Raw genomic sequence first — 15,068 nt, forward strand, 5'->3', positions numbered from 1 at the left:
TCTATTTTTAACAAATGCCATATGTGCATTTTGTTTCAGAAAAGAGAAACATCATAGACAAGAGTGTTCCTGCTTCGTTAATGAATACAAATTTAATAAAGTTGTATCAAATTCTGCAAAGTCCACTGTCATTTTTGGATATTGAGAGGAAATGTGAATGATTAATAAATCATTAATCATTATTAACAATAATGAATTATTAATAATAACGATGATTATTAATACAAATATTGATAAACAAGAAGTCAAATTGTTCTAACAGTATACAGTTCAAGCAAAAAGAACTATCTGTTTAAATATTATGAAAGAGGAAATTAATTAAATATCAGAGCTATTCAGCAACGTAAATGTTCATATGCGTTATATTCTGCAAACACGGAGTCCCGAATACAAGCCGAATACACACGCTTGCTGCATTCAGAGTCGTGAACAACGTTTAGGGCACTGAGTTGTCACTCAAAAACGTATTAGCCAATGGGAAGGCACCCCTGAGAAGTCCCGCCCATGCGAGAGCTTTGTGCCAAAACTGCAAAACTCAGGGATCAGGGGCACAAAACTCAGAGAGCACGTGCAGAAAACTCAGAGCTCACGCGCAAAAGTCATGGCGCAGAGCTGGATATTTTTTTTGCAAGTTATAAGTTTTACGTTTGAGATAATGTTCTTTGTGCTATTCTTTTTGGCACAATTCTGATTCCATAAGTTAATCAGTATTTTATGACAAATCTTCGCGCTTAAGTGTCTCACAATTCTCGCCTCTTTCATGCTTCTCAGTTGTCCTGTTTCAACTCGGCCTGTTGAAATTGTTTCAAATTTCCGCTGCAATGATTGGCCAGGAGACGCAAACAGAGTGCGTAATTGAAACAGTGGGCTGTGCTAACGCCGATGTCTGTCTGACAATGGGTCCACATTGAAATTGTGGGAGGTGCTAACGCCTGATTGGCTGATGGCTGTCTGATAATGGCTCCTAATTGAAACTGTGGTATGTGCTAAGGCCGGCTGTGTGTTTCTGGGGGCGGAGCTTACTATGGCTCCTCTACAACGAGTCGCTTCGTTCTTCATTTCTCAGTTCTACAACGAGCAGAAAGCGATTAAAAGGTACGTGTTGGGTCTCATTCCTTGCTTAGACTTTAGTTAAAAAAAAAAAAAGGATTGGAGTTTGGTGTATAAAGATTAAGGTAGCAGCGTTGTTGGTGCGTGTAATGTTGTAAAGCGCAGCGTTCAGTTAACAGCTTCCCAGTAAACAAGGAACGTCCCTGGACGTTCAAAAAAGGTCTAAAAGTAGTCGGTCCGTCAAGAACATATTTTAAACGTCAGTGGACGTCCGAAATTCGTTGAAAACAAGTCTGTTATTTCGGGACCAATTGATAACGTTAATGGACGTCCGAAATCCGTTGAAAACAAGTCCGTTATATTGGGACAAACTGATAGTATCAGTGGACGTCTTAAATGCGTTTTAAACAAGTCAGTTAATTCGGGACCAGTTAACATCAGTGGACATCCAAAATGTGTCTGTTATTTTGGGACCAATTAATAATGTCAATGGACGTCCGGGATGCATTTTAAACAGGTCAGTTAAGAGAGAGAGATGTGTCTTCCCCTTCAGATAACGGTTGCTCTGAGTTTGAATACAGCACCAAAATAAGTTTCAGTGGATGATTTTTCAACGGTTTGTGGAAGCAGGCATTACTAAAACAGCGGGGAGGCTCGTATTTTCAGAGGTAAGTGATATTTAATCTTATTAAAACTTTAGTTTCACTCATTATGGTAAAGTATAAGTATTTAAAGAGCTCTAGCAAAGCAACAGCTATGCTAGGTTATCCAGCTAGCAAGGTAGATCTGGGCCGATTCTGGCTCAGGCTCGGCACTGTCGGCTGGCTGCCGTCTCGGCGTGAATGCGGCACCCTGTATCTGGCCCAAGTCCGGCTGCATGTTGGCACTCTCGGCTAGCTGAGGCTCGGCGTGAATGCGGAACGCTGCATCTGGCCCAGTTTGCGGCAGCACGTTGGCACTGTCGGCTGGTGAGGCGATTGCCATTGCAGTTAGCTCACTACACTGATCAGAGCATTTTATTAAATACTGCGTTTTAATCGTATGTGGCCCACATCTAAAAATAAAAGAAAATACTGGTAACTGTCTGGATAACGATGTAATAAACTTTAAGTAAAATAATCATTATTTTAACTTGTTAAATGCCATACAGTTATAGGTAAGCTCTGTTAATATTGTAATATTTTAGAATATTGATGTAATGACTGGGACATGAAGGACAGAAATGATTATGATAAATGGGGTTAATAAGGAGACGGTGTCGTACGGAAGGGAGGAAATTAAGTTTTTGGAGACGACAGCTTTAAAATGAATGAACTCTGAATGAGAAAATGGAAGGTGGCAGAAGCGAACCGCTGTAAAAACACAGAAGAAGAAGACGATGAAGATTTGCGCTCTTTTCTGTGACCGCGGCGCACGAGCAGCTCTCACCAGCCTCAGGAAACAGCTTCATCCCGTAAGTTTTTCACGTATGTTATTTTATAAACTGATATACGTTGCATACCTAATATTGAACCGTTTGTTTTTCAAATGACAAACTTTATAGCTAACTGGTTTAGCTAGCTCTTTTTTTTCCACAATCGCTCATATATGACTTATTTTAATTTTAGTAATTATGTGGTTTGATGGTGTATTTTACAAGACAATGTGAGCATTTGTGTGGGTTTTTGTGTCACACAGACCTGCATACCTCAGTATAAGAAATAAAATAAGAACTAAAACTGCTTAAACACATTAAGGTACTAGCTAAGTAGGTTAAAATACATTCTCAATCTCAGTGCTGGTTTTTGGTGTAATGTAATGTTTTAAATATATAATTCCACATACACTAATCCTTTATTAGGCAATAGCAGTGATTTTGGGCTAGTGATTAATGCACTGTAAAAAATCTTCAAATTTAGTTGATTATACTTGAAATAGTGTGTTGGGAATAGAACTTAATTGTGTGATAGTTCATCTAACTCGAAATGTATTGTTCTGATCAAAATTTGTTTGGAAAAGTTACTGATCAAGATAAACCTGCGCATGCTCTGTTCTAGTCATGCGCATGCTCAGTGGGAGGTTCGGGAATTCGCGCGAAGGACGGTTGACTTCTCTTTGTTGTGGCTCTAAGTTTGGAGAAGTTCAAGATTGAGGTAAATAACTAGTTCACGAAGCATTTTAAAGTTACGTTTCTAGTTTTAAAACTATCTTAAAGCCATGAATATGTGAGGGAAATTGCCGTGGCATTGTTATATTAGCTAACTTTGCCACCTCGACGGTAGCCGTGGAAAGTTTGATTATGAGCCGTTTGTTTCATTTAATCAAATGCCCGATGTAACAATGACTCAAACAGGCTGTGTAACAAGCCTGAGCGATTTCTTTTAAGTTCTATTTTGAAAATGTTAAGTTGGCATCTTGTTGGATGGCTTTTTTCTGTTCCACCTTATATACTGGAGTAGGTAACTTTATATTGAGCCTCCTCAGTGTTTGCTGAGCTGTTTAACGGAAAATTCAGGAAGCTGTCTACAACAACGCTCCTTTAGTCTGATATCATTTAAATGAAGGCAGCAGGATGTTATTACAAGATTAAGCCGTAAAAGGTACAAAAATAGCCATATTGTCTGAATCGGTTCAACAGATGCACAGACATGAATCAGTTTGGTAAAAATGTTTCTCATTACTTTTCCACATTAGGAATAGGCTTAAATAGTGTTCAGACCTACTATTTGTTTTTTGTTTTGCTTTTAAAATGTGCGTAGGTGTCTAACAGCACTAGTACTATACCTAACACTATACCTAGCAACGTCTGTTTATCAAAACATTTAGATATATATATATATATGTGTGCGTGTGTAAATAAATTACAAACACATTAAATAATGTTACATTGTTTGTGGTTCTGTAATTGCATTTACAAACTATACTTGTGTACAATGACAATACTAACACTAATATTGTTTTCATTTTTAAGGGAAAAAGGGATACATTAGATGAAGTCGAAAATCTGCTCTTTCACAAGCCAAGACCTGGATGTTCGGTTGAAGCACCACAGAGTACGCCACGGATTCCATGGTACACACTGGCCCTTTTTTCACTCCAATTGTGTGTGTTCCTTTAAAACAGCTGGTTCCTTGAGATGTCATCTTCAAAATGTCATAGTAAAGTATCTACATGTCATCAAAGTTCTACCTTCAAATGAGAGCTTTGTGATTACAAAGATGTTTGCGATATAACCCTGCAGGGTGAAGAGAGAAAGGCAAAGAGGGCTGAGATGGATAAAAAGGGTCCAAACATGAGTTGGAGCGATCCTTTTTTTTTTACGGCGGAAGGAGGTTGTTAAGCAGGAACCTTTGGTTGGTCTGGTTCGAGAATGATGGCCAGCACTGTTCTTGGAGAGTCAGGTGAGTAGTGTGTTTGTTTGCTGTACTTGTGACTCTGGCCCATTTCAGCATATTTTTCTTTTTTATAGTTTTTGTAGGATTGTTTCACACTGCAAAACCTAGTGTGAACCAATCTTGTGTACTTGTCTAAAATGATACTTAACTTTTTTTCCCCAAACAGTTCCAAAACTCTTATAATGCGAAGTCATCAGCTGTTTGGATTATTTATTTATTTACTTTTTTTTTACTTATTTACTTATTAACCAAGAAGCGTACAGCATTGTCCAACCACAGAAATGTTATTTAAAGGCAATAAGTTTTATCGCACACAACACTTGTCATGAAAGCGTCCCAAAAGAGGGCTATTTTTTTGGCCTTGGGATGACGGGAAGGTTTTAGTCTGGATCCCTGCATAACTATTATCAACTGAACCAGTGTTTGCCTAGAAATGTATAGGCTCTGTACATAATGACTGATAATCTGTATTCTCTATTGTTTACTCTTGTCTCTCTCTCTCTCTCTCTCTCTCTCTCTCTCTCTCTAGATATGCAGTGAGTTTTGTAGAATAACTGCCATCAACCTGAAGAGTCAGTTGCATGGTGCACTGGACACGTGCCAAAACTCCTTAAACTGTATAGGAATGGAATGGCAGCCTTTGGAGGAGATGTGCAGGCCATTCTTGATAATCCATATGAAAAGGTTTGTTGCTTATTTTAAGCACATTTGTTGCTACTGCATTTCAACATGATTGGGGCATAGGGATTGGAGGCTGAATAGACTACAGGTCATAGTGTGAAGGCTGTATATTGTTGTATAATTATTCAATTTTGCCTTCAAATTTATTGCATTCAAAATTATTGTACAGTATTTCTAACTCACTTTTTTTTTAATGATTGCCATTTTTTTCCCCTTTTAAACATAGGTTATATTGAAAACGGTAGAAGCCTATTTAATGAGAGAAAAAAAATAAAAGCATGTGAAGTAGTTTATTTTTGGAGCTGTGAAGTTAGTTACATTTTTCAAAATTAACTATGAACATGAACTTATTCATTTTCTTTATGTAAATATGGACTGCAGTAAGAAAACTAGTGGGGCAGTGAATAATGCAGATGGGCAGGGAGAAAAGCAGATAGGAGGTTAATTCAAGTTTAGATGAGATCTTTAGTATCAGTTGTAGCATAATCGTTTGTAATATAACCTGATAATCTTTTACATTTGAAGTTCTGTAGTTAATGAATCTGCATGCATAAGCAGTTTAGTTTTTCATTCAATATTTTTTATAGAAGAGAGAACAGAACATGTACATAATCTCTATATGTTTAATTATAGAGCTGGAATTCAACAAGGAGTACAACTGAGGTGACTACACTTGAGTGTTCTTTCACTACACTGTACGTCCTGAAGATCCCTGTTGTCCAGGCTGCCAGAGATGAGGATATGGCTGATATTTCCGTCATTGTTGAGGGCAGTGAGGTATTAACAAAGCGTGACAACACAGCAGAGGCTTGCAAACTGTTGATCAAACTGATGTGTGCCATGAATAAGTGTTAAATGTGTACTATTGTTATATGGCCTTAGCATAATATAATTTTAAAGAAAAGTCTGAATTTAAATGGCAGTTCTTAGGGTGTAAAACCAATTTTTTTTTTTTTTTTTTTTTTTTTAAACAGTATTTGAATGTTAATTGGATTTAGGAAATCATGACACTGCCAATTTCAAATTTCAATGCCTGTTACAAATATATTTTCTATGTATTGATTTTGTGTACTATTTGTATACATTGCAATTGCTGTATGTTCCATTGTTTAAAGGTTTTCATATGTTGTCATTGTGGTGGTACCCTCAATTGTACATATTTGTACATTTATTGAGGGAACATGATTATATTATAATTGTAGATGTTAAAATGTGTTGATTTCATACACCCTGTTTCATCTCCAGGACTTTTATTATGTTTTTTGTTATATGACATTTCCATAATGAAATACTACAAACGTGTCTCCCACCGGGGAAGAGAATGCAATGTACCTTTAAGTAACAAAACTGGACTTTTAAACACTTGTACCTTTTAGTGACCAATAATGTACCTTTTTCTTTTTTTCTGAGAGTGTAAGTTATTTAATAAAGCAATCATTTCACCATAAACCTGATTGTACCCTTTTCTGAGGGAAGGGAGGGGTGTGTGTGTGTGTGCGTGCGTGCGGCGTATACAAATACACTATTAAAACCGATAATGAGCCAGATCTGGGCCGAGTCTGGCACTAATGGCGTGCTTCTGGCTCAAACTCGGCCGTGGTCTGGTTATCGCGATTTAGTTATGGCTTAGTTACGGCGGGACTAGGGCCAAGTCATTTGAGCCGCGCCTCAGCCACAACACTGGGCCGAGAGTTTCCCAGACTCGGGCCAGAACTATCGGCCCACTCTACGGCCGTACATCACGGCCGAGACAATGCCAACTCGGCGTGCCGGCATCGGGCCGAGTGTTTTTGTTCCGGCGTGCGTGATTCGGCCCGAGTGTGGGCCGATACAATTTTGCTAGCTGGGTAGCATCTCAGTGAAGACAAGTGAAGGAGTAGAGGAGCATAATAGTTAACCCATTCTGTATAAAAAATGTAAAGTAATATTACTGTTAATAATGTAATGTTTCTGACATTTAATTCAACAGGTATGGGTTTCAGTTACATGCAAGCCACCTTGCTAACAATGCGAATGTTAAGCAAATATCAAAATAAGTGCTAGACTGGAAAGTAAAATCATACATTACCATTTGTGCTTTTCCAAATAAGTGAAAATCACCAGATGAACGGTAGTTGTATCTGAAGTTGTGCGTAAAATATCGATGTATTGTACTGTTATTACTTTTACTTAGAAAATCAACAATACGTATAATTTTATCAGGCGCACCAAAACATTTACATATGATACAATGTTTTGTTAGACTGACAATTTTTTTTTTCACACTCAGGTATCCAACTAACATGGAGTATGTTCATGTTCCCAAAGATTTAACTGTGAAATATGAATGTTGTGGGGAACACTAATGCAAGTATGTATTTTATTATATTGTAGAATTAGTAATAATATTTTAAAACTTAAGCGGTGATCAGATTATTAATGAAAGCATACATGTTTTGAGTCAATACTGTCCATCTTCCAGCACACCTTGCATATGTCACTCATGCAAAAGCTAGAAAATGTGCCACTTTTCAATGTTGCAGAGATCTGAAGGTTTCAGTTATTTTATCAGGCAAGGAGGTCAACAGATGCATCAACAGCATTGTCACCAAATGCCCAGTGCTGGTGGCAAGTGAACCAACATCATATAAGTATTATTGTATCTTTTATAGTTCTGAAAATATTTATGGTTTTGTACAGATCATAATGACTGGCACACTAGATATATATATTAGTGTTTCACTGTAAGTCCCGGACCCGGATAAGCGGTGGATAATGGATGGATGGATACTGTAAGACCATTATTAATATTCTTTTGTCTAGTATATTTTCCTTATTCTAGCTTATTTGCACTACACTATTGTCTTTATTGATAAAAGTTATTGGAATATTATAATGAAGCTTTCATCTATTGTGTTCTGCTTTGTTTTTACAGTTGTCTGATGAGGTTGATGGAATCCAAACTCTAACAATGAACAAAATTCACCAGTTCAGCGATGGATTTACAGCTGTACACATCGTCACATTGACGTTGAGATGAGAGAGGACTTCAAAGAAGCTTGCAGGTTGTTATTTGACCTAAATAATAATTTAACAATAATTGCATCAATGTGGCTTCTGTGTTTTCATTCATTCATATATTCATTCATTGTCTTTAACGGCTTGTCCAGTTCAAGGTTGTGGTGGGTACAAAATATGTACATACTACCTGGAGTCACTCTGCACAATGTGGGAACACACCCTAGACAGGGCACTAGTCCTTCACAGGGCACCACACACCCACACATTCACTCACATTATGGACATTTTTGAGTAGCCTGCCAATGTGGAAACCCATGCAGACACAGAAAGAACACACCAAACTCCCGAGAGGGGCATGGGATCATTATTAAAGCATTTTCCTTCATGATGTATAGGCATTGACTTCAACAATAAAACTTTTTGCTTGACTTACAACTCTGACCCTCTCATTAAGTATGATACAGTAAACTGTTGCCACTCCAACTGAAGTAGTCACAGTCAACGGAAAGTCAGTATACATTTGCAATTTCATAGACTTCTATTGAAAAAATTTTTTTTAAACTGATGCTATATTGTGTATGTTTACAACAAGATAAAGAGCATAGAAAGTCATTATAAATATTTGTGTGGATAATTCTAGTACACTTTTTAGTCACCACAGGGTCCAAAATGGTTTGTCTCTGGGATGGTATATATAAAGCTAATGTTAATGATACATTTTAGCCCCTTATGGTTCCAAGTATATTAACTAGTACGAAAACATGGCTACATAAAATAACTTGCACTGAAAGGTACCTTATTGTGCCTAAAAGGGGTACAGTCCTAGTCTTTTTGTACAAAACCTTGTTCAAATCTGTACTTGATTTTCTTAGTATGTAAATTTTTGTTTAATTTACATGTGTCCAAAATATTATTTTTTTTATATTTTCATTATATATATATATATATATATATATATATATATATATATATATATATGTGATTAAAAAAAAATACATTTATACATGTAATTGTGAGCCATATTTGAGTAACATATTTTGGGCTAATTACAAAAGTTTACAAATATCTTTATACATATTTTGCTTTTACCTACGGGTGTAATGTTTTTTCCAACCGGTTTCTGAACTGACAGGAACCCTGCAGTGCACTGCACCCTCTTCCTGCATCCTGTGGGATCAACAGGATCCTGCCAGATTGCTGCAAGGAACTTATACTTACCTGGCAGGGGTGACACCATGATCACAAAGGTGGTTCACCCAAGGCGAGGCTCAGCCATTGCACTCCGGCTGAGCTGACCCTTGCGAATTCCCCAAATGTGGGAATCTCGACTGCATAATTTCTGGTAGTGGGGGACTGCGTTCGCGCTCTCCCCTGACAAAATCTCGTTCCAAAGACAGACCTGAATCAGTACTATAGCGCAAGCTGCTGTGTTGCTCAAAGAAGATTTACCAGGAGGGAATGCAATCAGGGAGAAAGCTCACATACTTATCAGGCTCCCAGGATCGGTGAGTCCCCAAGACTAACTTGGAGACACTCTCTGCAAGCATAGCTCCATGTGTGTCAGCTGTGGTTGAGGTTTGTTTGTTTTTGGGTTTTTTTAGTTGTGTGTTTTATTTTTCATTTTTTTTTCTTTTGTGTTTTTTTTATTTATGTCTTTTTACGGTTGCCTGGCACACCACTAGGCAGAGGGGGCCAACTTTTACCAGCAAGGAGAGGCATTTCGGAGACCTACCCCATTGCAGAACGCTTGCGGACATGCGGCAGGTACATGTGGGCCCTGTGAGAAGTCCACGTTGTGCTTGCTACGGCAGCACATATACTAAAATTGGATCGATACAGAGAAGATTAGCATGGCCCCTGCGAAAGGATGACACGCAAATCCGTGAGGCGTTCCATATTTTGCACCATCACACCGGAAACGCAGCGTGTCTCTGCTTCAGAAGATCCTCAAGCAATAGTGTTAAAGGTGGCTGCCAGGAGAGCTAAACCTATGCCTGGTCAGACCACAAGAGGCCACAGACATTCACAAGACAATCATATCTTATTAAAACTTAAAACTTTAGTTTCACTCATTATGGTAAAGTATAAGTATTTAAAGAGCTCTAGCAAAGCAACAGCTATGCTAGGTTATCCAGCTAGCAAGGTAGATCTGGGCCGATTCTGGCTCAGGCTCGGCACTGTCGGCTGGCTGCCGTCTCGGCGTGAATGCGGCACCCTGTATCTGGCCCAAGTCCGGCTGCATGTTGGCACTCTCGGCTAGCTGAGGCTCGGCGTGAATGCGGAACGCTGCATCTGGCCCAGTTTGCGGCAGCACGTTGGCACTGTCGGCTGGCGAGGCGATTGCCATTGCAGTTAGCACACTGATCAGAGCATTTTATTAAATACTGCGTTTTAATCGTATGTGGCCCACATCTAAAAATAAAAGAAAATACTGGTAACTGTCTGGATAACGATGTAATAAACTTTAAGTAAAATAATCATTATTTTAACTTGTTAAATGCCATACAGTTATAGGTAAGCTCTGTTAATATTGTAATATTTTAGAATATTGATGTAATGACTGGGACACGAACGACAGAAATGATTATGATAAATAGGGTTAATAAGGAGACGGTGTCGTACGGAAGGGAGGAAATTGTTAAGTTTTTGGAGACGACAGCTTTAAAATGAATGAACTCTGAATGAGAAAACGGAAGGTGTTAGAAGCGAACCGCTGTAAAAACACAGAAGAAGAAGACGATGAAGATTCGCGCTCTATTATGTGACCGCGGCGCTCAAAGAAGATTTACCAGGAGGGAATGCGATCAGGGAGAAAGCTCACATACTTATCAGGCTCCCAGGATCGGTGAGTCCCCAAGACTAACTTGGAGACACTCTCTGCAAGCATAGCTCCATGTGTGTCAGCTGTGGTTGAGGTTTGTTTGTTTTTGGGTTTTTTTAGTTGTGTGTTTTATTTTTCATTTTTTTTTCTTTTGTGTTTTTTTTATTTATGTCTTTTTACGGTTGCCTGGCACACCACTAGGCAGAGGGGGCCAACTTTTACCAGCAAGGAGAGGCATTTCGGAGACCTACCCCATTGCAGAACGCTTGCGGACATGCGGCAGGTACATGTGGGCCCTGTGAGAAGTCCACGTTGTGCTTGCTACGGCAGCACATATACTAAAATTGGATCGATACAGAGAAGATTAGCATGGCCCCTGCGAAAGGATGACACGCAAATCCGTGAGGCGTTCCATATTTTGCACCATCACACCGGAAACGCAGCGTGTCTCTGCTTCAGAAGATCCTCAAGCAATAGTGTTAAAGGTGGCTGCCAGGAGAGCTAAACCTATGCCTGGTCAGACCACAAGAGGCCACAGACATTCACAAGACAATCACATTTCCATCAGCATGGTGGGCGGGGCTAGGAAGTCCTCAAGCCCTCCCCCACCACCTCTCTGCACCGCACCCTCTTCCTGCATCCTGTGGGATCAACAGGATCCTGCCAGATTGCTGCAAGGAACTTATACTTACCTGGCAGGGGCGACACCATGATCACAAAGGTGGTTCACCCAAGGCGAGGCTCAGCCATTGCACTCCGGCTGAGCTGACCCTTGCGAATTCCCCAAATGTGGGAATCTCGACTGCATAATTTCTGGTAGTGGGGGACTGCGTTCGCGCTCTCCCCTGACAAAATCTCGTTCCAAAGACAGACCTGAATCAGTACTATAGCGCAAGCTGCGGTGTTGCTCAAAGAAGGTTAACCAGGAGGGAATGCGATCAGGGAGAAAGCTCACATACTTATCAGGCTCCCAGGATCGGTGAGTCCCCAAGACTAACTTGGAGACACTCTCTGCAAGCATAGCTCCATGTGTGTCAGCTGTGGTTGAGGTTTGTTTGTTTTTGGGTTTTTTTAGTTGTGTGTTTTATTTTTCATTTTTTTTTCTTTTGTGTTTTTTTTATTTATGTCTTTTTACGGTTGCCTGGCACACCACTAGGCAGAGGGGGCCAACTTTTACCAGCAAGGAGAGGCATTTCGGAGACCTACCCCATTGCAGAACGCTTGCGGACATGCGGCAGGTACATGTGGGCCCTGTGAGAAGTCCACATTGTGCTTGCTACGGCAGCACATATACTAAAATTGGATCGATACAGAGAAGATTAGCATGGCCCCTGCGAAAGGATGACACGCAAATCCGTGAGGCGTTCCATATTTTGCACCATCACACCGGAAACGCAGCGTGTCTCTGCTTCAGAAGATCCTCAAGCAATAGTGTTAAAGGTGGCTGCCAGGAGAGCTAAACCTATGCCTGGTCAGACCACAAGAGGCCACAGACATTCACAAGACAATCATATCTTATTAAAACTTAAAACTTTAGTTTCACTCATTATGGTAAAGTATAAGTATTTAAAGAGCTCTAGCAAAGCAACAGCTATGCTAGGTTATCCAGCTAGCAAGGTAGATCTGGGCCGATTCTGGCTCAGGCTCGGCACTGTCGGCTGGCTGCCGTCTCGGCGTGAATGCGGCACCCTGTATCTGGCCCAAGTCCGGCTGCATGTTGGCACTCTCGGCTAGCTGAGGCTCGGCGTGAATGCGGAACGCTGCATCTGGCCCAGTTTGCGGCAGCACGTTGGCACTGTCGGCTGGCGAGGCGATTGCCATTGCAGTTAGCACACTGATCAGAGCATTTTATTAAATACTGCGTTTTAATCGTATGTGGCCCACATCTAAAAATAAAAGAAAATACTGGTAACTGTCTGGATAACGATGTAATAAACTTTAAGTAAAATAATCATTATTTTAACTTGTTAAATGCCATACAGTTATAGGTAAGCTCTGTTAATATTGTAATATTTTAGAATATTGATGTAATGACTGGGACACGAACGACAGAAATGATTATGATAAATAGGGTTAATAAGGAGACGGTGTCGTACGGAAGGGAGGAAATTGTTAAGTTTTTGGAGACGACAGCTTTAAAATGAATGAACTCTGAATGAGAAAACGGAAGGTGGTAGAAGCGAACCGCTGTAAAAACACAGAAGAAGAAGACGATGAAGATTCGCGCTCTATTATGTGACCGCGGCGCTCAAAGAAGATTTACCAGGAGGGAATGCGATCAGGGAGAAAGCTCACATACTTATCAGGCTCCCAGGATCGGTGAGTCCCCAAGACTAACTTGGAGACACTCTCTGCAAGCATAGCTCCATGTGTGTCAGCTGTGGTTGAGGTTTGTTTGTTTTTGGGTTTTTTTAGTTGTGTGTTTTATTTTTCATTTTTTTTTCTTTTGTGTTTTTGTTATTTATGTCTTTTTACGGTTGCCTGGCACACCACTAGGCAGAGGGGGCCAACTTTTACCAGCAAGGAGAGGCATTTCGGAGACCTACCCCATTGCAGAACGCTTGCGGACATGCGGCAGGTACATGTGGGCCCTGTGAGAAGTCCACATTGTGCTTGCTACGGCAGCACATATACTAAAATTGGATCGATACAGAGAAGATTAGCATGGCCCCTGCGAAAGGATGACACGCAAATCCGTGAGGCGTTCCATATTTTGCACCATCACACCGGAAACGCAGCGTGTCTCTGCTTCAGAAGATCCTCAAGCAATAGTGTTAAAGGTGGCTGCCAGGAGAGCTAAACCTATGCCTGGTCAGACCACAAGAGGCCACAGACATTCACAAGACAATCATATCTTATTAAAACTTAAAACTTTAGTTTCACTCATTATGGTAAAGTATAAGTATTTAAAGAGCTCTAGCAAAGCAACAGCTATGCTAGGTTATCCAGCTAGCAAGGTAGATCTGGGCCGATTCTGGCTCAGGCTCGGCACTGTCGGCTGGCTGCCGTCTCGGCGTGAATGCGGCACCCTGTATCTGGCCCAAGTCCGGCTGCATGTTGGCACTCTCGGCTAGCTGAGGCTCGGCGTGAATGCGGAACGCTGCATCTGGCCCAGTTTGCGGCAGCACGTTGGCACTGTCGGCTGGCGAGGCGATTGCCATTGCAGTTAGCACACTGATCAGAGCATTTTATTAAATACTGCGTTTTAATCGTATGTGGCCCACATCTAAAAATAAAAGAAAATACTGGTAACTGTCTGGATAACGATGTAATAAACTTTAAGTAAAATAATCATTATTTTAACTTGTTAAATGCCATACAGTTATAGGTAAGCTCTGTTAATATTGTAATATTTTAGAATATTGATGTAATGACTGGGACACGAACGACAGAAATGATTATGATAAATAGGGTTAATAAGGAGACGGTGTCGTACGGAAGGGAGGAAATTGTTAAGTTTTTGGAGACGACAGCTTTAAAATGAATGAACTCTGAATGAGAAAACGGAAGGTGGTAGAAGCGAACCGCTGTAAAAACACAGAAGAAGAAGACGATGAAGATTCGCGCTCTATTATGTGACCGCGGCGCTCAAAGAAGATTTACCAGGAGGGAATGCGATCAGGGAGAAAGCTCACATACTTATCAGGCTCCCAGGATCGGTGAGTCCCCAAGACTAACTTGGAGACACTCTCTGCAAGCATAGCTCCATGTGTGTCAGCTGTGGTTGAGGTTTGTTTGTTTTTGGGTTTTTTTAGTTGTGTGTTTTATTTTTCATTTTTTTTTCTTTTGTGTTTTTTTTATTTATGTCTTTTTACGGTTGCCTGGCACACCACTAGGCAGAGGGGGCCAACTTTTACCAGCAAGGAGAGGCATTTCGGAGACCTACCCCATTGCAGAACGCTTGCGGACATGCGGCAGGTACATGTGGGCCCTGTGAGAAGTCCACGTTGTGCTTGCTACGGCAGCACATATACTAAAATTGGATCGATACAGAGAAGATTAGCATGGCCCCTGCGAAAGGATGACACGCAAATCCGTGAGGCGTTCCATATTTTGCACCATCACACCGGAAACGCAGCGTGTCTCTGCTTCAGAAGATCCTCAAGCAATAGTGTTAAAGGTGGCTGCCAGGAGAGCTAAAC

General features: G+C 40.5%; 2 long non-coding RNA genes and 7 other non-coding genes across 9 annotated transcripts; all 9 read left to right on the forward strand.

The window, feature by feature from the left end:
• Positions 1–976: 976 nt before the first annotated feature.
• Positions 977–8,137, forward strand: LOC136674628 (uncharacterized). Its single transcript, XR_010796076.1, has 4 exons — positions 977–1,095; positions 1,604–1,718; positions 7,375–7,455; positions 7,628–8,137. It is a non-coding gene; the product is annotated as an uncharacterized lncRNA (long non-coding RNA).
• LOC136673866 (uncharacterized) lies at positions 2,977–6,513 on the forward strand. Its single transcript, XR_010795973.1, has 5 exons — positions 2,977–3,182; positions 4,001–4,101; positions 4,271–4,430; positions 4,954–5,108; positions 5,739–6,513. It is a non-coding gene; the product is annotated as an uncharacterized lncRNA (long non-coding RNA).
• Positions 8,138–9,315: 1,178 nt separating the features above from the next.
• LOC136687820 (U1 spliceosomal RNA) lies at positions 9,316–9,479 on the forward strand. The gene has a single exon (XR_010800542.1). It is a non-coding gene; the product is annotated as a U1 spliceosomal RNA (small nuclear RNA).
• Positions 9,480–9,900: 421 nt separating this feature from the next.
• LOC136688863 (U6 spliceosomal RNA) lies at positions 9,901–10,007 on the forward strand. Its single transcript, XR_010801549.1, has one exon. It is a non-coding gene; the product is annotated as a U6 spliceosomal RNA (small nuclear RNA).
• Positions 10,008–11,240: 1,233 nt separating this feature from the next.
• On the forward strand, positions 11,241–11,347 carry LOC136688864 (U6 spliceosomal RNA). The gene has a single exon (XR_010801550.1). It is a non-coding gene; the product is annotated as a U6 spliceosomal RNA (small nuclear RNA).
• A 263-nt stretch (positions 11,348–11,610) lies between these two features.
• On the forward strand, positions 11,611–11,774 carry LOC136687858 (U1 spliceosomal RNA). The gene has a single exon (XR_010800578.1). It is a non-coding gene; the product is annotated as a U1 spliceosomal RNA (small nuclear RNA).
• A 421-nt stretch (positions 11,775–12,195) lies between these two features.
• Positions 12,196–12,302, forward strand: LOC136688865 (U6 spliceosomal RNA). The gene has a single exon (XR_010801551.1). It is a non-coding gene; the product is annotated as a U6 spliceosomal RNA (small nuclear RNA).
• Positions 12,303–13,535: 1,233 nt separating this feature from the next.
• On the forward strand, positions 13,536–13,642 carry LOC136688866 (U6 spliceosomal RNA). The gene has a single exon (XR_010801552.1). It is a non-coding gene; the product is annotated as a U6 spliceosomal RNA (small nuclear RNA).
• A 1,233-nt stretch (positions 13,643–14,875) lies between these two features.
• LOC136688867 (U6 spliceosomal RNA) lies at positions 14,876–14,982 on the forward strand. Its single transcript, XR_010801553.1, has one exon. It is a non-coding gene; the product is annotated as a U6 spliceosomal RNA (small nuclear RNA).
• The last annotated feature ends 86 nt before the right edge of the window (positions 14,983–15,068 follow it).

Source organism: Hoplias malabaricus, chromosome 2 (assembly GCF_029633855.1).
Source record: "Hoplias malabaricus isolate fHopMal1 chromosome 2, fHopMal1.hap1, whole genome shotgun sequence".
In the NCBI taxonomy this organism is placed as follows: Eukaryota; Metazoa; Chordata; class Actinopteri; order Characiformes; family Erythrinidae; genus Hoplias; species Hoplias malabaricus.